The 22,742-nt window shown below is 39.9% G+C and overlaps 1 long non-coding RNA gene and 1 pseudogene across 3 annotated transcripts in view; one reads left to right on the top strand and one right to left on the bottom strand.

Moving 5' to 3' along the window:
• LOC133257192 (uncharacterized) overlaps positions 1–22,742 on the top strand; it is a 136,754-nt gene that overhangs the window by 12,982 nt on the left and 101,030 nt on the right. For all 3 annotated transcript variants that reach the window (XR_009739442.1, XR_009739443.1, XR_009739444.1), the window contains exon 2: positions 11,681–11,807. This is a non-coding gene — a long non-coding RNA (uncharacterized LOC133257192). The remainder of the gene's footprint in view (positions 1–11,680; positions 11,808–22,742) is intronic.
• LOC133257191 (multifunctional methyltransferase subunit TRM112-like protein) lies at positions 8,485–9,122 on the bottom strand (annotated as a pseudogene).

Genomic DNA, 22,742 nt, shown 5'->3' with positions numbered 1-22,742 from the left:
ATTGTGGATGGTGACTGCAGCCATGAAATTAAAAGACGCTTGCTCTTTGGAAGAAAACCTTTGACAAACGTAGACAGCATATTAGAAAGCAGAGACATCACTTTGCTGACAAAAGTCTATAGTCAAAACTGGTTTTTCCAGTAGTCATGTATGGATGTGAGAGTTGGACCATAAAAAAGGCTGAGCACTGAAGAATTGATGCTTTCAAATTGTGGTGCCAGAGAACACACTCTAAGGACAGTGAACGCACTCACTGTCCTCACCCTTGGACAGTGAGGAGATCATCCAGTCAAACCGAAAAAAAAATCAACTCTGAATATTCACTGGAAGTATTGATGATGAAGCTGAAGCTCCAGTACTTTGGCCACTTGATGTGAAGAGCCAACTCACTGGAAAAGACCCTGATGCTGGGAAAAATTGATGGCAGGAGGAGAAGGGGGTGACAGAGGATGAGATGGCTGGATGACATAATTGACTCAATGGATATGAGTTTGAGCAAACTCCGGAAGATAGTGAAGGACAGGTAAGCCTGGCGTGCTGCAGTTCATGGAGTCGCAAAGAGTCACACTTGACTTACTGGCTGAACATCAACAACTATAAAATATATACAAGTCTATTATAAAAAGTTCAAATTTTTTCAAAATTTACACAGACACTTACAGACCATACATGGAAACATTCCCAGTTAAGAAAAAGATAAACAAACATAAAGATGCAGTACTAAATCATAACTGCATAAAATTAACTATGACACATAGCGTACTACTTTGATAATTTCATAGCTACCTCCTGTTGCTATAACAATGAACTCTAGTGTTTCGTGTTGCAAGTAAAACTCTATGTGACACTAAATATCTCCATGTGAGCAGTTGTGTCTCTAGTAAATTCTATATTGCAGTAAAAAATTATCTCTTATGGTTTTCAAAGATTTTTCGTGTTTAGTGCAATGCCGTAAACTTTGAATAACACCAAGGACCCATACGAAGTGCTGCTAATGATCCTGGAAGTTCTTACAAGAAGCAGAGTCATTATATTACAAGAAAAATTTGAACTGTTTGATATGCAGCATAGATTGATCTGTTTGATCTGCAGCTGTGGTTACCCACCATTTCAAGATATAGAAATCCAGTGTAAAGACCATTGTTTAAAAGGGAAAAGGAAAATGAAACCATAGCTGCAGCTACAGAAACTTGTAACTGTTGCAAAACTTTGCACTGTTGATGAAATGCCTTTTTATCTCATATTGAAAATGTAACCCTTTTGTGTGGGTGAAGTATTGTTGTAAGAAAGACTTATCTATGGAGTCTAATATGATTCCAGAAAAAATGAAGTCATATGACAACTTAAAAGGAAGGTGAAAGACCTAAAGCTGGAAAAATTAATGTCAGCAAGAATAGTTTGATAATTTTAAAAAGAAGTTTGGCTTTAAAATGTCAAGATAATAGAAGAAGAAGCTTCTGCTCAGCAACAGACAGCAGAAAAGTTGTCATTAAAAGAATCCTTGAGGAGGAAGGATGTCTGCCTAAACAAGTTTTTAATGCAGACAAAAGTATTCTGTTCTGGCGGGGGGAGGGGCATGCCACAAAAGACATTTATTAGTAAGGAAGAGAAGTGAGCACCAGCATTTAAGGAAAGGATAAGCTAACTTTACTATTTTATGCAAATGCAGTCCAGTTTATGATCAGGACTGCCCTTATCTATAAAGCTGCTAACTCCTAAACCATGAAGGGAAAAGATAACACCAGTCTTTTGGTTTTACAATAAGAAGGCCTACACTACCAGAACACTTTTTCTTGATTGGTTCTGTCAACGTTTTGTCTCTAAAGTCAGGAAGTACCTTGGCCAGTAAGTAATTGCCTTTTAAATTTCTTTTGATACTGGACAATGCCTTTGGCCACTTCAGACCTCAAGAGTTCAACTCCAAAGGTGTTGAAGTGGTTGCTTGCCACTAGACACAATGTCTGTAATCCAGCCTCTAGATCAGGGGTCATGTGAAAGTGTTAGTTGCTCAGTCGTGTCTGACTTTTTGTGACTGCGTGGACTGTCATGGAGCTTGCTAGGCTCCTCTGTCCATTGAATTCTCCAGGCAAGAATAGTGGAGTGGGTAGCCATTCCTTTCTCCAATGGATCTTCCTGACCCATGGATCAAACCCAGGTCTCCTGCATTGCAGGCAGTTTCTTTACCATTGAGCCACCAAGGAATCCCAGATCAAGGGGTTATAAGGAACTTTAAACCTCATTATGTATGGTACTTTATGGAAAAGATTGTCAGTGCTATGGAAGAGACGAAGATCATAAAAGTCTGGAAGGATTATACCATTGAATATATGCCATCACTGTTGTACAAAAAGCACTGAAAGCCATCAAACCTGAAAGGATAAATTCCTGCTGGAGAAAACTGTGTCTAGCTGTTATGCATGACTTCACAGAATTTACAACAGAACCAGTCAAGGGGATCGTGAAAGAGATTATGGATATGGCAACAAAGGTAGCGAGGGGGAGTGAAGAGTTTCAAGATCTAGATCTTGGAGAAATTCAAGAGCTAGTAGACACCACATCAGAGGAATTAACAGAAGATGACTTGGTGGAGAAGAGTGCTTCTGAACCAAGACCAGAAAGTGAGGAAGATGTAGAAGAAGCAGTGCCAAAAAACAAATTGACATAAGACAATCTGGCAGAAAGGTCCCAATTATTCAAGGCTACTTTTGACTTCTTTTATGACCTCAGGACTTCTATCATATGGGCACTGAAACTAAAGCAAATAGTGGTGGCTACCATATAGAAACATTTTTAGAAAAATGAAAAAGCAAAAAAGTCATTCAGAAATTACAATAGTTCCTTAAAGTTACACTGAGTGTGCCTGTCTCTCTTGCTTCCCCTTCCATCTTCTCCACCTCTTCCACCCCTAAGACAGCAAGAGCAACCCCTCCTCCTGCTCTTTCCCAGATTACTCAATGTGAAGACAAGGATGAAGATCTTTATGATTCACTCTCACTTAGTGAGTGGTAAATCATCATGCTAATAGTAAATCATTATTGAAGTAGTAAACTTGTGTATGTGTCTTCGTGTGAAAATCTAAAAACTGTGGGGCAAAAACTGTATGAGACTTTTTTTGTGTCTCCATCATTATTGCCTAAGTGTTCATTTTACAGAATATCATGTGGTTTGTGGTATATGAACGTTTTTAGAGAAAGGAAAAACCAAAAAAGTCAGACAGAAACTATGATGTATTTCCTTTGTGTTGCATTGAGTATTCCTGCCTCCCCTTCTACCTCGTCCACCTCTGCCACATAAGACAGCAAGACCAATGCATCCTCTTCCTCCTCAGCTTACTCAGTGGGGAGACATGTGGATTAAATGAAATATTATACATTAAGGATTTATTATACAGCAGTAACAAAAGGTACATTTGATTTGATTTTTTAAAAGCAAAACTACTAATTCTTTCACAACTAACTAGTTCACATCTAATGTTCCCATATATATACATATCTCAAAAAAAAAAAAAAACCCTTTAATGTAGATTTACATGAAAATATTACTTGGTTCCAGAAAGAAATATAGAAGTAAAATCAGTTTTAGTAATTGTTTTCCAATTTAGAACATTATGTTGGCTAGGATTCTGCTTTTAATAAACTAGTCTCTTAAAGATATAGATGTAAAACCTAGAGACTGGGGAGGGGATGACCTATGAGACAGGAGATTTGGACATCTCTGCCATGTGGGCTGAGTAGTATATAAGCCAGTTTACAGAGAAAATAGTTGTATGTAACATTCACCAAGAATTTAATATCAAACTACCAGGCTTTGCAGAGAGATAACCTGGATCATGGAAAAAGCAAGAGAGTTCCAGAAAAACATCTATTTCTGCTTTATTGACTATGCCAAAGCCTTTGACTGTGTGGATCACAATAAACTGTGGAAAATTCTGAAAGAGATGGGAATACCAGACCACCTGACCTGCCTCTTGAGAAATCTGTATGCAGGTCAGGAAGCAACAGTTAGAACTGGACACGGAACAACAGACTGGTTCCAAATAGGAAAAGGAATTCATCAAGGCTGTATATTGTCACCCTGCTTATTTAACTTATATACAGAGTACATCATGAGAAAAGCTGGACTGGAAGAAGCACAAGCTGGAATCAAGATTGCCGGGTGAAATACCAATAACTTCAGATATGCAGATGACACCACCCTTATGGCAGAAAGTGAAGAGGAACTAAAAAGCCTCTTGATGAAAGTGAAAGTGGAGAGTGAAAAAGTTGGCTTAAAGCTCAACATTCAGAAAACGAAGATCATGGCATCCGGTCCCATCACTTCGTGGCAAATAGATGGGGAAACAGTGGAAACAGTGTCAGACTTTATTGTTTTGGGCTCCAAAATCACTGCAGATGGTGACTGCAGCCATGAAATTAAAAGACACTGACTCCTTGGAAGGAAAGTTATGACTGACCTAGATAGCATATTCAAAAGCAGAGACATTACTTTGCCAACAAAGGTCCGTCTAGTCAAGGCTATAGTTTTTCCTGTGGTCGTGTATGGATGTGAGAGTTGGACTGTGAAGAAGGCTGAGCGCCAAAGAATTGATGCTTTTGAACCGTGGTGTTGGAGAAGGCTCTTGAGAGTCCCTTGGACTGCAAGGAGATCCAACCAGTCCATTCTAAAGGAGATCAGCCCTGGGATTTCTTTGGAAGGAATGATGCTGAAACTGAAACTCCAGTACTTTGGCCACCTCATGCGAAGTTGACTCATTGGAAAAGACTCTGATGCTGGGAGGGATTGGGGGCAGGAGGAGAAGGGGATGACAGAGGATGAGATGGCTGGATGGCATCACTGACTCGATGGACATGAGTCTGAGTGAACTCCGGGAGTTGGTGATGGACAGGGAGGCCTGGCGTGCTGAGATTCATGGGGTCGCAAAGAGTCGGACACGACTGAGCGACTGATCTGATCTGATCTAATCTGAACCTGCCCAAAGCTCTGTAGTTTGTAAGTAAGAGAAGTGGGTTTTGAACCCAGACAGTTTATATTAGAAGCACAGGAACTTCACCTCCATCCTCACAGAAAAAAAGGAATAAAACTGAGATAAAGAGGAAGAAATTGAGATAACAAATGGCAAGAGTTCTGCTTAAAGTTGCATAAGCAGAGAGCAAAAAGGGAAGTTATTATAAAGACACAATAAACCTGGTTACCTCCCAGAATCCAAGGGCAAGGTCTCTGGAAGGACTTTGAATTGATGATTCATCAGGAAGCAGGCAGGATGTCTCACTGGATGGCAGAATTCATAGTGTCTGTAGTATATATTGGGGCTTCTATAAATAAAATCTTTTATTTTCAATTATGTTCTTTTCCATAAATGTACAGTAGCATAAATATCAGTCAATAACACAAATTTCCTTCAGGTATAAAAGAAGCAGCACCAGCCTAGGAGTCTGAAGATTTGGATTTTGTTCATAAACATTCATGGAACATAAATGTTCATGAAAACTTTGAGGAGTGATAGAGTACGCTTGATATGTTTAGTATCTTGGTGGCAGTGTTGGTTTCACAGGTATATACATATGTCAAAATAGTGTACACTTTAAATGTGCAATTATACCTCAATAAAGTTGTTTACTCTTTTTTTTGAAGTACAGTTGATTTACTATGTTGGGTTAGTTTCTGGTGTAGAGAAAAGTTATTTAGTTATATATATATATGCCAAAGCCTTTGACTGTGTGGATCACAATAAACTGTGGAAAATTCTGAAAGAGATGGGAATACCAGACCACCTGACCTGCCTCTTGAGAAACCTATATGCAGGTCAGGAAGCAACAGTTAGAACTGGACATGGAACAGACTGGTTCCAAATAGGAAAAGGAGTCCGTCAAGGCTGTATATTGTCACCCTGCTTATTTAATTTCTATGCAGAGTACATCATGAGAAACGCTGGGCTGGAAGAAGCATAAGCTGGAATCAAGATTGCCGGGTGAAATATCAATAACCTCAGATATTCAGATGACACCACCCTTATGGCAGAAAGTGAAGAGGAACTAAAAAGCCTCTTGATGAAAGTGAAAGTGGAGAGTGAAAAAGTTGGCTTAAAGCTCAACATTCATAAAACGAAGATCATGGCATCTGGTCCCATCACTTCATGGGAAATAGATGGGGAAACAGTGTCAGACTTTATTTTTTTGGGCTCCAAAATCACTGCAGATGGTGATTGTAGCCATGAAATTAAAAGACGCTGATTCCTTGGAAGGAAAGTTATGACCAACCTAGACAGCATATTCAAAGCAGAGACATTACTTTGCCAACAAAGGTCCGTCTAGTCAAGACTATGGTTTTTCCAGTGGTCATGTATGGATGTGAGAGTTGGACTGTGAAGAAAGCTGAGCGCTGAAGAATTGATGCTTTTAAACTGTGGTATTGGAGAAGACTCTTAAGAGTCCCTTGGACTGCAAGGACATCCAGCCAGTCCATTCTAAAGGAGATCAGCCCTGGGTATTCTTTGGAAGGAATGATGCTAAAGCTGAAACTCCAGTACTTTGACCACCTCATGAGAAGAGTTGACTCATTGGAAAAGATCCTGATGCTGGGAGGGATTAGGGGCAGGAGGAGAAGGGGATGACAGAGGATGAGATGGCTGGATGGCATCACTGACTTGATGGACGTGAGTTTGAGTGAACTCAGAGAGTTGGTGATGGACAGGGAGGTCTGGCGCTGCAATTCATGGGGTCGCAAAGAGTTGGGCACGACTGAGCGACTGAACTGAACTGATGTACATATTCTTTTTTGTTTTCCGTTATGGTTTATTACATGATATTGAATACAGTTCTCTATGCTATACATAGAACCTTGTTGTTTATCTATTTTATATATAGTAGTTTGTATTTGCTAATCCCAAACTCCTAATTTATTCTTCCCCTACCACCTTTCCCCTTTGCCAACCAAAAGTTTGTTTTCTATGTCTGTGAGTCTGTTTCTATTTCATAAGTAAGTTCTTTTGTGTCATGTTTTAAACTCTACATATAAGTGATAAGCATATGGTATTTGTCTTTCTTTCTGACTTCCTTCACTTAGTATGGTCATCTGTAGAGCCATTCGTGTTGCTGCAAATGGCATTATTTCATTCTTTTCCATGATTGAGTAGTATTTCATTATGTCTATATGGCACATCTTTATCTTTTCGTCTGTCAGTGGGCATTTAGGTTGCTCCCATGTCTTGGCTATTGTAAATAGTGCTGCAGTGAACTTTGAAGTGTATGTATCTTTTTGAATTAGAGTTTTCTGCAGATATATGCCCAGGAGTGGGATTGGTGATCATATGGCATCTCTACTATTAGTTTTTTAAGGAACTGCATACTGTTTTCCATAGTAGCTGTGCCAATTTATATTCCTACCAACAATGCAGGAGAGTTCCCTTTTCTCCACACCCTCTCCAGCATTTATAATTTGTAAACTTTTTAACGATGGCCATTCTGAGCAGTCTGAGGTGGTACTTCATTGTAGTTTTGATTTGCATTTCTCTAACAATTAGCAATGTTGAACATCTTTTCACGTGCCTATTGGCCATCTGTGTATCTTCTTCAGAAAGTGAAAGTTGCTCAGTTGCGTCCAGCTCTTAGAGACCCCATGGACTATGCAGTCTGTGAAATTCTCCAGGCCAGAATACTGGAGTAGGTCACCTTTCCCTTCTCCAGAGGATCTTCCCAACCCAGGGATTGAACCCAGGTCTGCATTGCAGGCAGATTCTTTACCAGCTAAGCCACAAGGGAAGCCCAAGAACACTGGAGTGGATAGCCTATCCCTTCTCTAGTGGATCTTCCTGACCCAGGAATCAAACCGGGGTTTCCTGCATTTCAGGCGGATTCTTTACCAAGTGAGCTATCAGGGAAGCCCAGCTATTTAGGTCTTCTGTCCATTTTTTGATTGGGTTTATTGTTGTTGTTCTTGAGTTATATGAGCTATTTGTATATTTTGGAAATTAAGCTTTCGCTGGTCACATCTTTTGCAAGTTTTTTTCCCATTCCCCAGTTGTCTTTTCATTTTCTTTTATGGTTTCATTTGCTGCATAATAGTGTTTAAGTTTGGTTAGGTCTTATTTGCTTATTTTTGCTTTTATTTGTATTGCCTTGGGAGATTAACTTATAGAGCATTTGTGCAATTTATGTCAGAGAATGTTTCTCTATTTTTTTTCTAGGAGTTTTATGGTGTCACATCTTACGTTTAAGTCTTTAAGTCATTATTAGTTAATTTTTTGTGTGTGATGTGAGGATATGTTCTAAATTCATTAATTTATATGTGTCTGCCCAATTTTCCCAATACCACTTGCTGTAGAGACTGTCTTTTCTCCATTGTATATTCTTTTTTTTTTTTTTGAACCTTTAATGAGAAAAAAATATAATATCAAGCTCAAAAACATAGTGTGTTTGTTGTGTCAATAGGCCAAGAATTAGGGATACATAGGATAGGACTAGCAAACAAGATACATGTAAACAAAGGTACACATGATCATAGAGTGAAAAACCGGTGCCTGGCACAATTTTAAGTCTCAGTTTCCTCATCACGGGCTTCTCTGGTGATTCAGTTGGTAAAGAATCTGCTTGTAACACTGGAGACCTAGGTTCCATCCCTGGGTTGGGAAGATCTCCTGGAGAGGGGAATGGCAACCCACGCCAGTATTCTTGTCTAGAGAATTCCATGGACAGGGGAGCCTGGCAGGCTACTGTCCAGGGTGTCACAAAGAGTCAGACATGACTGAGCAACTAACATACTTTCCTCACCACTCAGCAACCAACATGTTGGGGATCCCATGGCTGATGGGGAATAGACATCCTGACTCTGGGCATTGCAGGATGCCCTCCAACATATCCACCTCCAGCAGTATATGGTGCCTCTTTCTCAGAAATTTCTTGTCATGCTTATATCCCTGAATCGTCTCTTTGGGCACCTTGATCAGATGCAGGCTGTTGGCAGCCTCCAGAAGCACTTCCCACTCCACTTTGAGTATCATACATGCTATGAAGTTGGGGTTGAACTCCACAGGGTTGATATGGACCTCAGTGGCCATGCAGAGGGAAGCCACAGGGCCTCACTCCCCACACATGCAAGCTCAGCAGATTGTGGGTGAGCAGCTTCATGTTTATGTTACATGCTCTTGCAAAGCTGGAACCAGGAGCTCCATTGTATATCCTTCCCTCCTCTATTGAAGATTAGTTGACCAAAGGTGTGTGGGTTTATCTCTGAGCTCTCTATTCTGTCCCATTGATTGAGATGTATGTTTTTGTGCCAATACCACACCGTTTTGATTACTGTAGCTTTGTAGCATTGTCTGAAGTCTGGGAGATTTATGACTCCAGCTTTGTTGTTTTTCCTCAGGATTGTTTGAGCAATTCTGGGTCATTTATGGCCCCACATAAAATTTTGAGTTATTTGTTCTGCTGCTGCTGCTGCTGCTAAGTCGCTTCAGTCATGTCCGACTCTGTGTGACCCCAGAGACGGCAGCCCACCAGGCTCCCCCATCCCTGGGATTCTCCAGGCAAGAACACTGGAGTGGCTTGCCATTTCCTTCTCCATTTGTTCTAGTTCTGTGAAAAATGTCATGGGTAATTTGATAGAGATTACATTAAATCTATAGATTGCTTTGGGTAGTATAACCATTTTAAAAATGTTTTTCCAATTCAAAAGCATAAGATCTTTCTGTTTGAATCATCTTCAGTTTCCTTTATCCATCATATAAGCCTTTTACCTCCTTGGTCAAATTTGTTCCTAATTTATCTTTTGATGTGATTTTAAAAGGGATTTTTTTTCTTTCCCTTTCTGATATTTCATTGTTAGTGTAAAGAAATGCAACAGATTTCGGTATGTTAATCTTGTATCCTGTTTTTGCTGAATTTGTTTATCAGTTCTAGTAGTTTTTGTGTGGAGTCCACATTTACTATTGCAGAAACTGAGTGTCTGGGAAATTAAGTAAATTGTTCCAGGATATGTAGTAGGTAATACAGTGAAGATTCAAATCCATGTCTTTGGATTCTGTGAACAGGGAACTGTCTCCTTGTGCTTGCCCAGTCCCAGGCATTAGAAGCACAAAGAAATACGAAGATGAGTAAGGCATAGTCCCTGCCCTCTAGAAGCTTAGAAGCCAACCAGTCAGTTAGAAATGTAAGCATATAGTTGAAGTAAGTTCTAACTCTGTGTGCTAGAGTTATCCAGCCTCCTGGAGTAGCTGCAGCATAAGGTAGATGTCATATCCCAGGTCTCTTTTTTAGTCTGAAGAAGAAGAAGTATTAGTCGCTCAGTTGTGTCTGATTCTTTGTGACCCCGTGGACTGTAGCCCGCCAGGCTCCTCTGTCCATGGAGTTCTCCAGGCAAGAATACTGGAGTGGGTTGCCATGCCCTTCTCCAGAGGATCTTCCTGACCCAAGGATTGAACCTTGGTATCCTGCATTGCAGGCAGATTTACCATCTGAGCCACTAGGGAAACCCTATTATTTTATTTTATAGTACTTGTAAGTTTTACTTTCTTTATAAAGATTAACTCATAATTCTCATTTAATAATGTTATGAGGTAGTCACTATTATATTCCCATTTTACAGGTGAGAAAATAAGGTACAAGTAGGTTAAATAATTTATCCAAAGTCACACAGTAGTAAGTGGCAATGCTAGGATTCAAATTCAAGAAGTCTAGCTCAAGAGTTTGTATTTCCATCACTAGACTTTGTTGCCTCTAAACCTTTCTAGCTCAGAAAAATTAATGTTAGCATCCACCAAAGTGATCTGATTCTAGGATGTTGACTCATTAGGTGCCATCTTATTGCTTAACAATGAACAGTGTAACTATCAAGTAGACTGGATACACTTGTTCTGTTTATTATGCTTTTTCTAGGCAGTTCAACCTAGGAAGGCAATTTACAATCAAAGGCTTGTTGGCTTGCTTGGAATCAGATCAAGGGGAATTAGCTGGTTGATCTTAAGGACCTTCTGATTCCATTTACACTATAAGGTTATGTCTGTGGCAACCATTTCCCTGTATAATACTGAAGGCGTACTGCTTTTAAGATGTTTTCTAAACTTAGTGATGACCAATCCTCCTCAAGGTTTGAAATACTCTTTATTTAGACATTGTGTTAGTCAGGCTTCCTCTGTTTGTAAGTGTGGACAGTCCCAACTCAAATAAATGCATGTCCCTGGCAAGTTAAGAGATGGATATAGCTTCTCTTATTTTCATTCAAATGAAATCATCCTCTAGATTTCTTTTTTTATCTGTATCCCTCCCCCTCCACAACTCTTGGCTCTACTTAGCTCTCTGCATTGACTTCATTCATTCCTAGATAAAGATACTACCATGATGGGTTACCTATCCTGTTTTGTATCAATCAATATGGTCAAGAGAATGAGATACTCTTGTTTAGTTCAGCTTGGTTTATTTGTCCATCTGTGTGGCCTTAAGGGTCTGAGTTTACTTGATAATCCCACCAGAAGAACATGTTGAAGTGAAGAAGGCTACATTCCTCAAAGGATGTACAGACAAAAATAATAGTATCAGTAAATCGTATTGTAGCCTGAGACAAGAGAAAAAATTCATTAAAATAGATTCTGTCCTTATTTAAAATCTTGATGGGTTCATCATGGATTTTTTTCTATTAATTTTGATTTTTAAAATATTTCATTAAAATATTATTTATCTTGATTTTTCAGTTTTTTGGCATCCCTTAAAATTTGCATTAAAGGCAGATGTCTCACTCGCCTGGCTTCCTGACCTTAGTCTTGACCCTGTTACGAGGAGTCAACTTACTTCAGAGGTTAACATGGTGTCTGGCTCAAAGTAAGTGCTCAATAAGTGTTTGCAAAACAAATAGATTTATGAATAAATTGAAAAGTTTATTCTCTGAGATATATGATGAAGCTGCTTTCTATCGTTTTTTAATATACAAAAACATGGTTTATAAATTCATGTTAAGCAAACTCATAAGAAACTGAATGATAATCAGAACATTAGTTTAAAAGCCTGCAATTATAAATGTGAGAAAATAAACTTCTTGGAGAGAAGGGTAGAGGAGTAGAAAGGTTACTGATGTTTGTTGTGTCCATGTACTATGCATTTTATTTATTTATTACCCACTATATGAGGCATTTTGTGTATCATTATATTTAATACAAGCCTATGTGGCTGATATCTTTATATTGTTTAAATAAGGAAGCTGAGGCTCAGACAAACTTGCTCTATAACTAGTAAGTGACAGAGAAAGGATTTTAACACATATCTTTCTGTGTGAAATGACCTTATTCTGGCTGCTGCATATGTTGGAGGCAAGGTAAGCTAGAGTAGAAGAAAAAGAGAAAAATACAACTGTATCTGTCCACAGTATCAAACCCATGTCTTACACATAAACACTGAGAATATAATTATGAAACAAATGCGTAATAAATAAAACTTCCAATTGGTTTAGATAAATTAGTTACTTTGGCTAACTAAAGCATTATTCCTTCTCAATTTGACATTATTTTTCATTTAAACACAAAAAAGAAATAACTTACCTCTTCTCCACATGCCCCAAGTCTTAAAGTAATTCACAATTATGGATAGTAGTCTGAGAACATTCATGTCATCACCTCTCACCTAAAATTCAGAAAGGTGTGTGTGTGTGTGTAAAACACACCGAACATGTACATGCATTCATTCTTTAATGCATTCAACATATACAGTATTTATTGCTGCTAAGTTGATTCAGTTGTGTCCGACTCTATGGGACCCCATAGACGGCAGCCCACCAGGCTCCCCTATCCCTGGGATTCTCCAGGCAAGAACACTGGAGTGGGTTGCCATTTTCTTCTCCAATGCATGAAAGTGAAAAGTGAAAGTGAAGTCGATCAGTCGTGTCTGACTCTTAGCAACCCCATGGACTGCAGCCCACCAGGCCCCTATTGGATACCTGCTATTTCCGTTGGACTGTTTTACATTTCTACATGCTACACACACGCGCGCGCATGTGCATGTCAACTTATAACAGCTTGGAAAAACAAGAAAGAGTTTTATCAGAAACATTGGGAAATCCCTACAAGATCTAAGACAGATCTTGTAAATGAAAACTAAATGAAACCACAACCCAAAAACTTGTAGGAGAGGAGGGTTATAGAAAGATGACTTTGGTGTCATACCAACTCTGGACTCAATGGATAAAACAAGTGAGATGGACAAGCCCTGGACATTCATTAAAGTGATTAATTGAGGGAATATATTAACTAGGCTGGGACTTCCCTGGTGGTCCAGTGGCTAAGACTGTGCACTATCAATACAGGGAGTCCTGTTTCCATCCCTCGTCAGGGAACTAGATCCATTATGCTGCAACTGGGAGGTCTCAGGCTGTAACTAAAGATCCCAAGTGCTACAACTGAGACCCTGCACAGCCAAATAAATACATAAATAAAACAAAGTAACTAGGTTGGTTGACCATCAACCTGTCTCCCACTCCTCCACTAAACAGCAAGTGGCAGCAATGCTTGTTTATTGGCTAAAGAAGTATGGACCCTGAAGCTGAAGAGAGGGAGTGATGCTCTCTGAACCAGCTCCTGACCCCCAAGAGAGACAGGAAATTCCTCAAAAGAGAAATCATTAAGATACTCTTCCTAGTAGCATATCCCTTAGCTTTAGTTAAAAAGGGGCAAGCTATTATAACATATATTGAGCAGGAAACTAAGGATTAACAGGTACAAGATAAACAGATATAAAAATCATCAAAATTTTGTGGAAAATCAATCCTATGTAAGAAAACCACAGATCTCAACAAAGAGAAGAGCTAAATATTCAAGGAAAGAGTTTATTGATGATCTGTTAAAAGAAGAGAGGTAGTTGAAGAATAAATTAGTGAGTGGAAGATAGAGGCTGAGAAATTTTCCCTTTTTCATTTAAAAAGACAAAAGTTAAAAGATCTAGAAGATTCAATATACATGTTCAGTTCAGTTCAGTCGCTCAGTCATGTCTGACTCTTTGCAACTCCATGGACTGCAGCATCCCAGGCATCCCTGTCCATCACCAACTCCTGGAGTTTACTCAAACTCAGGTCGATTGAGTTGGTGATGCCATCCAACCGTCTCATCCCCTTCTCGTCCTGCCTTCAATCTTTCCCAGCATCAGGATCTTTTCAAATAAGTCAGTTCTTCACATCAGGTGGCCAAGTATTGGAGTTTCAGCTTCAACCTCATTCCTTCCAATGAATATTCAGGACTGATTTCCTGTAGGATTGACTGGTTGGACCTCCTTGCAGTCCAGAGGACTCTCAAGAGTCTTCTCCAACACCACAGTTCAAAACCATCAATTCTTCGGTGCTCAGCTTTCTTTATAGCCAACTCTCAATCCATACATGACTACTGGAAAAACTATAGCTTTGACTAGATGGACCTTTGTTGGCAAAGTAATGTCTCTGCTTTTTAATATGCTGTCTAGGTTGGTCATAACTTTTCTTCCAAGGAGCAAGCGTCTTTTAATTTCATAGTTGGAGTCACTATCTGCAGTGATTTTGGAGCTCAAAAAAATAAAGTCTGACACTGTGTCCACTGTTTCCCTGTCTATTTCCCATGAAGTGATGGGACCAGATGCCACGATATTAGTTTTCTGAATGTTGAGTTTTAAGCCAACTTTTTCACTCTCCTCTTTCACTTTCATCGAGAGGCTCTTTAGTTCTTCGCTTTCTGCCATAAGGATGGTGTTATCTGCGTATATGAGGTTATTGAAATTTCTCCTGGCAATCTTGATTCCAGCTTGTGCTTCTTCCAGCCCAGGATTTCTCATGATGCACTCTGCATATAAGTTAAATAAGCAAGGTGACAATATATACTATACATCCTTGACGTGCTCCTTTCCTGATTTGGAACCAGTCTATTGTTCCATGTCCAGTTCTAACTGTTGCTTCCCCACCTGCATACAGATTTCTCAGGAGGCAGGTTAGATGGTCTGGTATTCCCATCTCTTTCAGAATTTTCCACAGTGTGTTGTGATTCACACAGTCAAAGACTGGCATAGTCAATACAGCAGAAGTAGATGTTTTTCTGGAACTCTCTTGCTTTTTCGATGATCCAGTTGGATGTTGGCAATTTGATCTTTGGTTCCTCTGCCTTTTCTAAATCCAGCTTGAACATCTGGAAGTTCACAGTTCACATACTATTGAAGCCTGGCTTGGAGAATTTTGAGCATTACTTTGCTAACGTGTGAGATGAGTGCAATTGTGCAGTAGTTTGAAAATTCTTTGGCATTGCCTTTCTTTGGGGTTGAAATGAAAACTGACCTTTTTCAGTCCTGTGGCCATTGCTGAGTTTTCCAAATTTGCTGGCATATTGAGTGCAGAACTTTCACAGCATCATCTTTCAGGATTTGGAATAGCTCAACTGGAATTCCATCACCTCTACCAGCTTTGTTCATAGTGATGCTTCCTAAAGTCCCCTTGATTTCACATTCCAGAATGTCTGGCTCTAGCTGAGTGATCACACCATTGTGATTACCTAGGTCATGAAAATCTTTTTTGTATAGTTCTTCTGTGTATTCTTGCCACCTCTTCTTAATATCTTCTGCTTCTGTTAGGTCCATACCATTTCTGTCTTTTATTGTGCCCATTTTGGCATGAAAAGTTCCCTTGGTATTTCTAATTTTCTTGAAGAGATATCTAGTCTTTCCCATTCTATTGTTTTCCTCTATTTCTTTGCATTGATCACTAAGGAAGGCTTTCTTATCTCTCCTTGCTGTTCTTTGGAACTCTTCATTCAAATGGGTTTATCTTTCTTTTTCTCCTTTGCCTTTCATTTCTCTGCTTTTCATAGCCATTTGTAAGGCCTCCTCTGACCACCACTTTGCCATTTTGCATTTCTTTTTCTTGGGGATGGTCTTGATCACTGCCTCCTGTACAATATCATGAACCTCCATCCATAGTTCTTCAGGCACTCTGTCTATCAGATCTAATCCCTTGAATCTATTTGTCACTTCCACTGTATAATCATAAGGGATTTGATTTAGGTCTTACACATGCTAGTAAAGTAATGCTCAAAATTCTCCAAGCCAGGCTTCAGCAATATGTGAACCGTGAACTTCCAGATGTTCAAGCTGGTTTTAGAAAAGGCAGAGGAACCAGAGATCAAATTGCCAACATCCGCTGGATCATCGAAAAAGCAAGAGAGTTCCAAAAAAAATCTATTTCTGCTTTATTGACTATGCCAAAGCCTTTGACTGTTGGATCACAATAAACTATGGAAAATTCTGAAAGAGATGGGAATACCAGACCACCTGACCTGCCTCTTGAGAAATCTGTATGCAGGTCAGGAAGCAACAGTTAGAACTGGACATGGAACAACAGACTGGTTCCAAATAGGAAAAGGAGTCCGTCAAGGCTGTATATTGTCACCCTGCTTATTTAACTTATATACAGAGTACATCATGAGAAGTGCTGGACTGGAAGAAGCACAAGCTGGAATCAAGATTGCCGGGAGAAGTATCAATAACCTCAGATATGCAGATGACACCACCCTTATTGCAGAAAGTGAAGAGGAACTAAAAAGCCTCTTGATGAAAGTGAAAATGGAGAGTGAAAAAATTGGCCTAAAGCTCAACATTCAGAAAACGAAGATCATGGCATCCGGTCCCATCACTTCATGGCAAATAGATGGGGAAACAGTGGAAACAGTGTCAGACTTTATTTTTCTGGGCTCCAAAATCACTGCAGATGGTGACTGCAGCCATGAAATTAAAAGACGCTTACTCTTGAAAGAAAGTTATGACCAAACTAGATAGCATATTCAAAAGCAGAGACATTACTTTGCCAACAAAGGTCCGTCTAGTCAAGGCTATGGTTTTTCCTGTGATCATGTATGGATGTGAGAGTTGGACTGTGAAGAAGGCTGAGCGCCAAAGAATTGATGCTTTTGAACCGTGGTGTTGGAGAAGGCTCTTGAGAGTCCCTTGGACTGCAAGGAGATCCAACCAGTCCATTCTGAAGGAGATCAGCCCTGGGATTTCTTTGGAAGGACTGATGCTAAAGCTGAAACTCCAGTACTTTGGCCACCTCATGCGAAGAGTTGACTCATTGGAAAAGACTCTGATGCTGGAAGGGATTGGGGGCAGGAGGAGAAGGGGATGACAGAGGATGAGATGGCTGGATGGCATCACTGACTCGATGGACATGAGTCTGAGTGAACTCCGGGAGTTGGTGATGGACAGGGAGGCCTGGCGTGCTGCGATTCATGGGGTCGCAAAGAGTCAGACACGACTGAGCAACTGAACTGAACTGAACTGAATGGTCTATTGGTTTTCCCTATTTTCTTCAGTTTAAGAAGAGAGAAAAAGAAAATGCAGAGGAAAAAATAGTGATAAAAGTGTATTTTTCGGAGTTTAAGAAAGATTCAAGTCTTTAAATTTAAAATATTAGCCAAGATGAACAAAACAGAACCAAAACTTAAACTTGTCATGGTGAAATTTTAGAACACTAGGGATAAAGATAAAGTCCTAAAAGCTTCCAAAGGGACAAACAGGTTAAGCTCAAAGGAATGAGAATCAGTGTGGCATTAGATTCCTCATTGGCAGCACTGCTGGAAGACATAACAGTGTCCTCTATGATCCGAGAAAAAAATAAGACCAACTAGCTTTTGAGTGAGAGTATAGAATATTTTTTCATATCCAAAGATTCAGGACTTTTACCCCTTGCCCCCCAGATCATTATTGAGATAAACATTTGGGTATGTACTATAGCAAAATGGACAATAATCCAAGAAAAAGGAAAATGTAAGATTTAGTAACTAAAGTGAGGGGGAGACTCGGTAGGCTTGGGGTACAGTGTGTTCTGGACTACTACTAATGATCTTGTATCCTGGACCTCCAACACCACACCAAATAGGACCCATTCCAATTCTAGATGGTACTTCAGATTTTCATCACCAACAGGCTTCTCTTAAAGAAATATAATCATAAATTTTGTTGGCTATAAATATCCAATAAATAGTAACTTCAAAAAATTGGGGTTGGGGGAGATGTAACAGAAAAGTTCCAGATAGAGGTGGACTTAACTTCAAGCAAATAAGGCTTAAGTTTTAGAACCTTCAGTGACAAGGCTCCTAAAGGCTCAGTCAGGCTCCTTAGAGTAAGGGGAGGATGTTAGCAGCCCCAGCCCAGTGCAGGAATGCTGCCTTACCTGGAGTCACCTGCCTAGGCTATCTAATTCTCTTTCACCTCTTTATTTCTCCTTCTTCCCATTACAAAGGCTATTTTAGATATTAGAAGAGAGCAGCCAGATTTCAGAACAAGGGTAAAAATTATTTCCATGGAAAGATCTCAGTATACTCCACAAGAAGATAATTCCTGTTGTTCTGTTTTACTAGTGTTGAAATCAACATCCAGATATTATATGACCTCCTCAAGTCACAAATCAGCAAATAATAGCCACAGCGGCATACTAATAGAATCCCCAAGTCTTGTCTTACACTCCTGTGTCTCATCACACTGGTATATCTCTTGGGCAGTTATACAGGTTTGTGCTGGGTGATCATGCAGAAACTCCTGAGGATAGTGCCACTGACCTTGCAACACTTGCTGCATTCCTTTAGTAATTGATACATCCTCAGGCCTTACCACCTTGTGACCTCAGAACTAGGTCACACAGCTTAATATCCAGACTGCAGATGTGAGCCCCTGAAGTTGGAAAGTGTGGTGTTCTACTGGATCCACATGTTCCTCCCCACATCCCCCCAAATCCAAGGAGTATTTAGGAGTTGCTTTTCATCTCCATCAGTCCCTCACTTGCATGAGCTTCCTCCAGGGCCCTGGGAGAAGCCCTGGCAGTGTTTTCAAAATGGGTGTATGTTTTTATAAAATCTGTAAATATTTTTATAGCAGCCAGTTGACTTCTGTCTCTTTCTACTGTTTCCATTCCTTTACATTCTCCTGTTTATGGTGGTACTAGAGCAGCTGTGGGCCTTTTTATAGGATCTGGCTAAGAGGAGGCTAAACACTATATTATACACATAGGTTCTTCAAAAACATTTTTTAAAAAGAAAGATAAGTTGGAAGTATGCTATTTTTAGCAGATTTCAGTTCAGTTCAGTTCAGTCACTCAGTCATATCCAACTCTTTGCGACCCCATGAATTGCAGCACGCCAGGCCTCCCTATCCATCACCAACTCCTGGAGTTCACCCAAATTCATGTCCATTGAGTCGGTGATGCCATCCAGCCATCTCATCCTCTGTCGTCCCCTTCTCCTGCCCCCAATCCCTCCCAGCATCAGAGTCTTTTCCAATGAGTCAACTCTTCGCATGAGGTGGCCAAAGTACTGGAGTTTCAGCTTTAGCATCATTCCTTCCAAAGAACACCCAGGACTGATCTCCTTTAGAATGGACTGGTTGGATCTCCTTGCAGACCAAGGGACTCTCAAGAGTCTTCTCCAACACCACAATTCAAAAGCATCAATTCTTTGGCGCTCAGCCTTCTTCACAGTCCAACTCTCACATCCATACATGACCACTGGAAAAACCATAGTCTTAACTAGACGGACCTTTGTTGGCAAAGTAATCTCTCTGCTTTGAATATGCTATCTAGGTTGGTCATAACTTTCCTTCCAAGGAGTAAGCGTCTTTTAATTTCATGGCTGCAGTCACCATCTGCAGTGATTTTGGAGCCCAGAAAAATAAAGTCTGACACTGTTTCCACTGTTTCCCCAACTATGTCCCATGAAGTGATGGAATTGGATGCCATGATCTTCGTTTTCTGAATGTTGAGCTTTAAGCCAACTTTTTCACTCTCCACTTTCACTTTCATCAAGAGGCTTTTTAATTCCTCTTCACTTTCTGCCATAAGGGTGGTGTCATCTGCATATCTGAGGTTATTGATATTTCCCCCGGCAATCTTGATTGCAGCCTGTGCTTCTTCCAGCCCAGCGTTTCTCATGATGTACTCTGCATAGAAGTGAAATAAGCAGGGTGACAATATACAGCCTTGACGGACTCCTTTTCCTATTTGGAACCAGTCTGTTGTTCCATGTCCAGTTCTAACTGTTGCTTCCCCACCTGCATACAGATTTCTCAAGAGGCAGATCAGGTGGTCTGGTATTCCCATCTCTTTCAGAATTTTCCACAGTTTATTGTGATCCACACAGTCAAAGGCTTTGGCATAGTCAATAAAGCAGAAATAGATGCTTTTCTGGAACTCTCTTGCTTTTTCGATGATCCAGCGGATGTTGGCAATTTGATCTCTGGTTCCTCTGCCTTTTTTAAAACCAGCTTGAGCATCTGGAAGTTCATGGTTCATGTATTGCTGAAGCCCGGCTTGGAGAATTTTGAGCATTACTTTACTAGCGTGTGAGATGAGTGCAATTGTGCGGTAGTTTGAGCATTCTTTGGCATTGCTTTTCTTTGGGATTGGAATCAAAACTGACCTTTTCCAGTCGTGCGGCCACTGCTGAGTTTTCCAAATTTGCTGGCATATTGAGTGCAGCACTTTCACAGCATCATCTTCCAGGATTTGAAATCTTAACATTCCAGGATGTCTGGCTCTAGGGTAGTGATCACACCATTGTGATTATCTTAGTCTTGAAGCTCTTTTTTGTACAGTTCTTCTGTGTATTCTTGCCACCTCTTCTTAATATCTTCTGCAGATATTAGCAGATTTAATGTCAGATATTATTGACATACCCTAAAGGCACATTTTTAAAGTGTACAGTTTGGTAAGTTTTGACTTATGGATAGTCTGAAAAACGATCACCAAATCAAGATAATGGACAAACCCATCACCTTTAAATGTTTCCTCCTGCCTCTTTGTAATTCCTCCCTCCTGCCTTCACTCCCATCCCCAGGAAACCACTGATCTGCCTTCTGTCAGTATAAATTAGTTTGCATTTTCTGTAATTTTTCTATAAGTGGAATCATACAGTATGTACTTTTTGTCTGGCTTTTTTCACTCAACCCAGTTATTTTAGGATTCATCCATGTTGTGTGTATAAATAAAATAGTACTCAATTTTATGGATCTGCTGCAATTCTCTTATCCATTCTACTGTTGAGAGACATTTGGATTGTTTCCAGTTTGGGGGTGTTACAAAGCTGCACTGAACATTTACGTATAAGTCTTTGTATGAACATATGCTTTCATTTTTCTTGGCTGAATACCTGAGAATAGAATTACTGTGTCAGATGGTAGGTATATATTTAATTTTTAAGAAATTGCCAAGTCTTCCCAAGTGGTTGTATCATTTTACATTCCCACTAGCAATGTATGAATGTTCCAGTTGGTCTATATCCTTGCTAATACTTATTATGGTCAGCCTTTTTTTTAGCCATTCTAATAAGGATAGTGAAATCTCACTATGATTTACTTTAATAGCTAATGATGTAAGTATCTTTTTATGTGCTTACTTGCCATCTTTTTAGCTTCTCTGTGAAGTATCTTTTCAAGTCTTTTGCCCATTTTAAAAATATTTGTTTGTTTAAATATTTGTTGTTTGTTTTCTTATTATTGAGTTTTGAGAGAGTCTTTATGGATTCTAGATAGTCTCAGATGTGATCTGGTTCCATATAACTAGGATAAACCAATCACTATGGATGACAGAATATTTCCCAAGCTGATTACTGAGTCTTAAATAATGCCACATGTGAGACATGTTCTACTCCACCCTGCAATGTAGTCTTTGCAGTACTGGGCCCAACCACTCTGTAGGGGAAAAACATTTGCTGTGTCTCCTTTCCTGTCACACTAGTGCCACACTTTACTTCTGCCACCAGGTGTGTAGCTTTTCCACACATCTAACAGTTCTTTGACACCAGCTGGGTGTCCCATAATTTAACTCAATTCTGACACTATCTATTTGGAGATAGTATCATATCTCATAGGTTAAGGGCTCAGTCCCACAAGACCACCCCCCACCCCCGCTGCCAACACACACAGCTTCAGGTGCCAGTCGCAAGTCCCAGAGTGTCATCTGTGGTTCTGACTGATCAGCTAAAACACTTAGAACCTACTCTTTAGGTTTTATTGTTTGCTAGAATGGTTCTCAGAACTAAAGGAGACATTTAACTCATATTTACTATTTATTATAAAATAATACGATAAAGGATGCAGATGAATATCCGTGTGATAGAGATGTATAAGGCAGTGTATGGGGGGAAAGGCACAGAGTTTCTCTGTCCTTGTCAGGCATGCCACCCTCCTGGTACCTCCATCCTCCATGTGTTGACAACCTGGAAGTTCCCAGTACTTTGGGAATTTCTGTGGCAGCTTCATCACATAGTGAAGACTAATCATTAACTCATTTTCTAGCCTCTCTCCCCTTCCTGAAGGGTTAGGGGGTGGAGCTGAAAGTTCCAAGTTTCTAATCATGGTTTGGTCTTTCTGATGACCAGCCCCCATCCAGGAGCCCACCAGCCACTGTCTCATTAGAACATAGACACTCCTATCACTTAGAAAATTGCAAGAGTTTTAGGAGCTTTGTGCAGGGAGCCGGGGCAGAGACCAATAAATACATCTTCTATTATTTCATGCACTCTGAGTTCTTTTCACGGCTCTTTTTCTAGCATGAGGAGACAAGTTCAAACCTGCACAGTAACGTGCCTGCGGTCTAGCCTTACAATCTCCCGAAAGCAAATGCTTTAACGAAAATACAAAAGAATCATCAGTTGCTGTAATTAGAAAAACAAAAAACAAAACCAGTTCTTTTACTGAAAGGCATATAGTCCTGCTAACTAACATTTGTATCCCTGAATGAAAGACTTAACATTTGAAGCTTTCAGATGCTTTACA

This window comes from Bos javanicus, chromosome 11 (assembly GCF_032452875.1).
Source record: "Bos javanicus breed banteng chromosome 11, ARS-OSU_banteng_1.0, whole genome shotgun sequence".
NCBI lineage: Eukaryota > Metazoa > Chordata > Mammalia > Artiodactyla > Bovidae > Bos > Bos javanicus.
Note: the sequence above shows the minus strand (reverse complement) of the source record. Positions and strands in the feature narration are given on the sequence as shown.